We start from the raw sequence: 8,533 nt of genomic DNA on the forward strand, positions 1-8,533 counted from the left end.
TGGGCTTCAAGGCTCTCCATCACCTCGCCCCCTCCTACCTCACCTCCCTTCTCTCCTTCTACAGCCCAGCCCGCACCCTCCACTCCTCCACCGCTAATCTCCTCACCGTGCCTCGTTCTCGCCTGTCCCGCCATCGACCCCCGGCCCACGTCATCCCCCTGGCCTGGAATGCCCTCCCTCTGCCCATCCGCCAAGCTAGCTCTCTTCCTCCCTTCAAGGCCCAACTGAGAGCTCACCTCCTCCAGGAGGCCTTCCCAGACTGAGCCCCTTCCTTCCTCTCCCCCTCGTCCCCCTCTCCATCCCCCCATCTTACCTCCTTCCCTTCCCCACAGCACCTGTATATATGTATATATGTTTGTACATATTTATTAATCTATTTATTTATTTATTTATTTATTTATTTTACTTGTACATATCTATCCTATTTATTTTATTTTGTTAGTATGTTTGGTTTTGTTCTCTGTCTCCCCCTTTTAAACTGTGAGCCCACTGTTGAGTAGGGACTGTCTATATATGTTGCCAATTTGTACTTCCCAAGCGCTTAGTACAGTGCTCTGCACATAGTAAGCACTCAATAAATACGATTGATGATGATTGATGATGAAGAAAGAACTGATGTCTTTAGGATCAGGAAGGAACTGCACAATTATGCTGGCTCTGCCACTGAATGTGTATGACCTTGAGCAAGTCAATCAACTTCTCTGTGCCTCAGTTACATCACTTTTTAAAGGGGATTAAGCCTGTTAGTCCCATGTGGGACACGGACTGTGTCCAACTTGATTAGCTTGCATCTACTGCAATGCCCAAGTACAGTGCCTGGCACATAGTAAGCGCTTAACACATACCATTAGGAAAAAGAAAAAAAGAAGAAAAACTCTGACCCTACTACCATGCATCATGCTTGCAAAATTCATCTTATAGACAGTTCACTACTGATTGTCTACCTGCAGGTGAAGAGAAAATTACCATTACATTATAACATAAAACTGCAACAAAGATATCTGAACATTATCATGGGGATAGCTCCTTAATGGTCCTCTCAATTATACATCATATTTTTCAAACTCCATGGATAGGCACCTTATTATCTCCAGCAGTCTGAAAACTACTTTTCCCAGTATATATCTTCCATTCTAGTGGTTTTTCCATTGTATCTTATTTAATGGCAGCCATCTCCCTATTATGAGTTTCTTTTTCTTTCGAATCCTAAATGCTCACATAATAGTTTCAATTGCAGGAGAAGGTGCCACCGAGAACATTGCCCCCTTTCCTTCAGTGAAAAATATGATCTCAAATAAATCCCTTCCATTAAGCAATTCCAGGCCTCCCTAACTTGTTTAAAAGACCTCGGCCTGGTGAATTAGTCCCTTAGCAATATTATACACCAATATTAATGTACTAAGTGATGTAAAGATGACTTTTAATCATCTTTCTTCAGTTCTTTCTGTGTGCCAGGCACTGTACTAACTGCTGGGGTAGATATAAGGTAATCATTTTAGACATAGTCTAGATTCCATATAGGGCTCAGAGTATCAATTTCCACTTGTATATATGTTTGTATGTATTTATTACTCTATTTATTTATTTTATTTGTACATATTTATTCTATTTATTTTATTTTGTTAATATGTTTTGTTTTGTTCTATGTCTCGCCCTTCTAGACTGTGAGCCCACTGTTGGGTAGGGACCGTCTTTATATGTTGCCAACGTGTACTTCCCAAGCGCTTAGTACAGTGCTCTGCACACAGTAAGCGCTCAATAAATACGAATGAATGAATGAATGAATGAATGAATGAATTTTACAGATGAGGTAACTGAAGCACACAGAAAGAAGTTAAGTGATTTGCCCAAAGTCACACAGCAGGTAAGTGGAAGAAAGAGGATTAGAACCCAAATCTTCTGACTACTAGACTTGTGGTTTTTCCACTAAGCACACTACTTCCCATTGAAAATCATAAATGCTGCCCCCTCCATGTCTGAAAAGAGTTTTCGACCCCTATTCTGTGCCTCATCTACCAGCAAGGACGGACTGAGGCAATTGTATGAGTAGAACCCACTGAGAACCTTGCTTTGCACATAGGCATTTAATAGACACTGTATCTACTAAAACCCACAACTGCCATAGCTGCACAGCACACATCAAATACATAACTCTCTCTCTCTAGAAGCTTACAGTTAATATTAACATCAATTGAAACTGTAATTAGCTCTCCATCCCATTAAGCAGTAGTTATTCCTTTTCTTGAAAATATTTTATTTGAAATGGCATTGGATAATTGATGGCTGTATTAAATATAGTCATTGAGATGGAGGAAGGGATTCATTCATTCATTCAAACGTATTTAATGAGTGCTTATTGTGTGCAGAGCACTGTACTAAGCGCTTGGAAAGTACAATTCGGCAACAGATAGAGACAGTCCCTACCCAACAACAGGCTCATAGTCTAGAAGGGGGAGACAGACAACAAAACAAAACAAGTAGACAGGCATCAATGGCATCAAAAGAGATAAATACAATTATAGATATATACACATCATTAATAAAGGAAATAGAGTAATAAATATGTACAAATATGCACAAGTGTTATGGGGCATGGAAGGGGGTGGGGAGATGAGGAGGGGAGCAGGAGTAGAGGAAAAGGGGCCTCAGTCTGGGAAGGCCTCCTGGAGGAGGTGAACTCTCAGTAGGGTTTTGAAGGTAGGAATAGAGCTAGTTTGGTGGTTGTGTGGAGGGAGGGTATTCCAGGCCAGAGGTTGGACGTCGGCCATGAGTCCATGGTGGGACAGGCGAGGACGAGGCACAGTGAGCAGGTTAGCAGCCGAGGAGTGGAGTTTGTGGGCTGCACTGTAGAAAGAGAGAAGGGAGGTTATATAGGATTGGGCAAGGTGATGGAGAGCTTTGAAGCCAATAGTGAAGAGTTTTTGCTTCATGCGAAAGTTGATAGGCAACCACTGAAGATTTTTGTGGAGGGGAGTAACATGCCCAGAGAGTTTCTGTAGAAAGCTAATCTGGGCAGCAGAGTGAAGTATAGACTGAAAGGGAGGATGGGAGATCAGAAAGGAGGCTGATGCAGTAATCCAGTCGGAATATGATGAGAGATTGTACCAACAAGATAGCGGCTTGAATGTAGAGGAAAAGGAGGAGCTTGGTGATGTTGTGAATGTGAGACCGGCTGGTTTTGGTGATGGATTGGATGTGTGGGGTGAATGAGAGAGCGGAGTCAAGGATGACACCCAAGGTTGTGGACTTGTGAGACAGGAAGGATGGTAGTGCTGTTCATAGTGACAGGAAAGTCATGGAGAGGATAGGTTTGGGAGGGAAGATAAGGAGCTCAGTCTTAGATATCTTGAGTTTTAGGTGGCAGGCAGATATTCAGGTGGAGAGGTGCTGAAGGCAGGAGGAGATACGAACCTGGAGGGAGGGAGAGAGAACAGGGGAGGAGTTGTAGATTCGGGTGCCATTTGTGTAGAGATGATAGCTGAAGCCACGGGAGCAAATAATAATAATAATAATAATAATAATAATAATAATAATAATGGCATTTATTAAGCGCTTACTATGTGCAAAGCACTGTTCTAAGCGCTGGGGAGGCTACAAGATTATCAGGTTGTCCCTCATGGGGCTCACAGTCTCAATCCCCATTTTATAGATGAGGTAACTGAGGCACAGGGAAGTGAAGTGAATTGTCCGAAGTCACACAGCTGACAATTGGCAGAGCCGGGATTTGAACCCGTGACCTCTGACTCCAAAGCCCGGGCTCTTTCCTACTGAGCCATGCTGCTTCTCCAAATGAGTTCACCAAGGGAGTGAGTATAGATGGAGAACAGAAGAGGACCAAAAACTGACCCTTGAGGAACCCCTAAAGTTAGGGGATGGGAGGAGAAGGAGGAATCCATGAAGAAGACTGAGAATGAACGTCCAGAGAGATAAGACTGGAACCAGGAGGGTACAGAATGGAGTCCATGAAGCAAAGGTTGGATAACATGTTGAGGAGAAGGAGGTCGACAGTGTCAAAGGCAGCTGAGGGGTCGAGGAGGATTAGGATAGAGTAGGAGCCATTGGATTTGGCAAGAAGGAGGTCATTGGTGACCTTTGAGAAGGCAGTTTCGGTGGAGTGGAGGGGAAAGAAGACAGATTGGAGGGGGTCCAGGACAGAGTTGGAGTTGGGAAATTTGAGGCAGTGGGTGTAGATGACTCGCTCTAGGAGTTAGGAAAGGAAGGTCAGGAGGGAGATAGGGGGATAACTGGAAGGGGCAGTGGAGTCAAGAGAGGGGCATTTTTAGGATAGGAGATAAGTGGGCCAGTTTGAAGGCAGAGGGGAAGAAGCCGTTGGAGAGTGAGAGGTTGAAGATGGAAGTTAAGGAGGGGAGGATGGAAGGGATGAGAGTTTTTATAAGATGAGAGGGAATGGGGTCGAAGCATAGGTGGAGGGGGTGGCACTTGAGAGAAGGGTGGAGATCTCATCTGAAGATACTACTGGGAAGGATGGGAAAGTAGAGGAGGGGGTTGGGGGGGCTGGAGAAGGGAGAGGGGAGAATTTGTAGAGCTCAGACCTGATGGTGTTAATTTTCCTAATGAAGTAGGTGGCCAGTTCACTGGGGCTGAGGGATGGAGGAGGGGGAGGAACAGTGGGCCTGAGGATGGAGTTAAATGTCCAGAATAGCTGAAGGGGGTGATGGGCATGTTTACAGTCCAATAAACAATAAGAATCTTCGTTTCTCCTGAGCCTAGGAGAAAATCTGGGTTGATTGTACAGAGAAGAGTTGGGTCGATAAAATAAACCAAATGCAAGAGGGGAAGACAGGAGTTGTGGGCATCCATTTCACCTGCCTAATTTTCCCTCCAAAAGCAGCTTCCAACACCACACATTTCTCATGGCCGTTTTCATCTCTCTGTTCCTCAGAGTGTAGATGAGGGGGTTGAACATGGGGGCAATGATGGTGTAAAACAGAGCGAACACCTTATCCTCGGGGAAGGTCTGGGCTGGTCGGATGTAAATGAAGATGCCAGGCAAGAAAAACAATGTCACCACAGTGATGTGGGAAGCGCAAGTAGCGAGGGCTTTATGACGTCCTTCCAAAGAGTGGGTCCTCAGACTGGCTAAAATGGTGACATAAGAGAAGACTAAGACTGCAAAGGAAACCGACACAATCGTCCCTGGATTGGCGAGGACTAAGATTCCAGTCACGTAAGTATCTGAGCAAGCCAGTTCCAGGAGAGGGTAAACATTGCACAAATAGTGATCAATCTTATTAGGGCCACAGAAGGGAAAAAAATGATAAGGAGCCACTGGACCGTGGAATGGAGAAATGCTCCTCCCCAGCACACTGCAACCCTGTGACACACCGCTGCTTGTTCATGATGACTATATAATGTAAGGGTTTACAGATGGCAACGTAGCGATCTTAGGCCATCCCCAGGAGAATGAAGATCTCAACCCCACCAAATAAGTGCAGGGTGAAGAATTGCATCATGCAGTGGACAAAAGATATGGTTGTCTTCTCAGACAGCAAATCTCTGACCATTCTGGGAGTCACCGTGGAGGTGAGGCAGACGTCCATGAGGGGCAAGTGGCAGAGGAAGAAGTGCATGGGCTGTTTGATGAGGAAACTGCCTCTGACTATGACGAGGATGACAAGTTTCCCTAAGAGGATTGCAATGTAACAGGGGAGGAACAGCCCAACGAATAATATCTGCAAAGTTCTATCACTGGACAGACCTAAAAGAACAAATTCTGTTACGTTGTTCCTATTTGCCATCCTGGGAATGAGGAATATTTACCTGAAATGACTGCAAAATGAAACATTGTAAATAACATTTAGAAAATTGCAGTGACCAGTTCATTCTACTTATAATTGAATATCACTTACAGTACTGTGTCAGTGTATATGAGAACACTGCAAGAGAAACTTCATATCTTTTCTGGATATACATCCCTTTCATTTCTAGTGAGGTGATAAGAATATTTTTTTTATTCATCAAGTGCTCACCAGTAAGTGCCTGCACATGCCAGGCATTGCGTTAAGTCCCAGAATACAGGCTAATCGGAGAGGAAATGGTCCTTCTTCCATATAGACCTCACAATCTAAGTAGAGAGAGGGAAAATTTTATTTCCATTTTGCAATGGAGAAAGCTGAGACACGAGAGAAGCAGCCTGGCCTAATGGAAAGGGCAAAGTCCTGGGAGTCACAAGATTTGGGTTCTAATTCAGGGTCTGTTTTCCACATCTTGACATGCTGAAGCATCCTGGCTTAGTGGAAAGGGGTTGGGAGTCAGAGGTCATGCGTTTTAATCCCATCTCTGCCATTTGTCAGCCGTTTGACTTTGGACAAGTCACTTAACCTCTCTGTGCCTCAGTTATCTCATTTCTCTATATGTTGCCAACTTGTACTTCCCAAGTGCTTAGTACAGTGCTCTGCACACAGTAAGCGCTCAATAAATACGATTGATTGATTGTAAAATGGGGATTAAGACTGTGTGCCACACATGGTACAACCTGATTACTTTGTACCTACCCATGTGTTTAGAACAGCGCTTAGCACATAATAAGCAGTTAACAAATATCATTATTATCATTATTATTATAATGTTAAGTGATTTGCCCATGGTCAAGCAGCAGACAAGTGGTGGAGCCAGATGAGAACCCTGGTCCTTTTGACTCCCAGGCCCATGCTCTATCCACTAGGTCACACCAGTTGTCTGTACTGATTATCTTTTATCTATCTTAGTACTTAGTACAGTATTTAGCACATAAGACTCAACAAATATCAAAATACAAATAATAACAAAAATAATTATCCTGAATTTATTCCTGTGTATAACACAGAGTATATGCTTAATACCATAATTATTAAAAAACAAGTAATCAATCCTATTTATTAAGTGCTTACTATATGCAGAGCACTGTACTAAGCACAATCGAGAGTACAACATAACAGAGTTGATGCACACATTTCCTGCCCAATTATTATTAATATCATTAGTAAGAGATTGAGTGGCTTGTCCAAGATCACCCAACAGTCCAGGAGCAGAAAAGAAAATAATAATAATAATAATAATAATAATAATAATAATAATAATAATAATAATAATAATAATAATAATTTGGGTACTTGTTAAGTACTTACTATGTGCTAAGCACTGCTCTATACTCTGGGGTAAATACAAGTTCATGAGGTTGGACATAGTCTCTGTCCATAATAATAATAATGATAATAATAATAATAACGGCATTTGTTAAGTGCTTACTATGTGTGAAGTACTATGCTAAGCGCTAGAGGGGCCACAAGGTGAACAGGTTGTCTCACGTGGGGCTTACAGTCTTAATCCCCATTTTAAAGATGAGGTAAATGTGGCTCAGAGAAGTTAAGTGACTTGCCCAAAGTCACACAGGTGACAAGTGGTGGAGCCGAAATTAGAACCCATGACTTCTGACTCCCAAGCTCGTGCTTCTTCTGCTGAGCCAGGCTGCTTCTCTAACATGGGGTTCACACTCTTAATCCCCATTTTACAGATGAGTTTATCTGAGGTGCTGAGAAGTGAAGTGACTTGCCCAAGGTCACACAGCAGCTATGTGGTGGAGCCGGGATTAGAACCCAGCTCCTTCTGACTCCCAGGCCTGTACTCTATCCACTAGGGCATGCTGCTTCCCATATCCAGGTCTCTCACTCCCAATCCTGTCATCTTTCCATTGGGCGATAGTGCCCAGCCGTAAATACATTCCTTTAGAGATAATATTTGTCGCATGAGGATGTTTCAGAATTCAAACAATCTGATTTCCTTTTCCTAATAAATCCCACTCTCTTTTGAATCCACATCTTATCGTGGCAATAGAGTTTGCGTATTCTGATGAGGTTTAGAGCTTAGAGCTAGAGAGCTATTCTCACGTTAGGGTTACCCACAATGGAAAGGTCAAAAGCCAATGCATCAGACAAAGTTGATTCACTTGTACTGGGCAACAGCAGCATGTGAAAGAAGGAAATAGAAGATGACTTCCATATTTTTAACCAAGAAAACGCTATCGACTACATACCAGAACAAGTACAGAAGAAAATGGGATGTTCTGGAGAAGACATGTCCAGGGAGACACCATGAGTAAGAAACGACTCAAAGACATTCAACAACAACAATAAAGCCCATCAGTAATGGGATTCCTTTAAGGACCACTTTATTACAACCAAAAAATCACAAGAGGGTGTTATTCAGTTATTTTTTAAACATTCCCGGAGACCTGCCAAAAGAAAACGGTGGGCTAAAAAAAGTACATTTTATCTGTCTCACAATATTTCAGAATTAAGATTGCGATTTTGATGAAGACCAAAATTCACAATCCATGCTCAATTTTCCAAGCAGAGTCAGCCAATTCAAACCTAGGTCCTTGCAATCTGGCTTTCGTTATATTTTAAAACGACTAGGGACCTGTATGGGAAAAGTCCATGAATCAAAGATTGAGAACTGAGTAATTGAGAGAAAACTCTGTTACAAAAAATAAAAAAACTTACCCCTTTGTTAGTCTTCCACAATGGTGCATTTC

The 8,533-nt window shown here is 42.8% G+C and overlaps 1 pseudogene; it reads right to left on the reverse strand.

Annotated features, from left to right (window-relative positions):
• Positions 1-929: 929 nt before the first annotated feature.
• Positions 930-5,759, reverse strand: LOC119922554 (annotated as a pseudogene).
• Between the last annotated feature and the right edge of the window lie 2,774 nt (positions 5,760-8,533).

The sequence above is a fragment of the Tachyglossus aculeatus genome, unplaced genomic scaffold (genome assembly GCF_015852505.1).
Source record: "Tachyglossus aculeatus isolate mTacAcu1 unplaced genomic scaffold, mTacAcu1.pri scaffold_108_arrow_ctg1, whole genome shotgun sequence".
Classification (NCBI taxonomy): domain Eukaryota; kingdom Metazoa; phylum Chordata; class Mammalia; order Monotremata; family Tachyglossidae; genus Tachyglossus; species Tachyglossus aculeatus.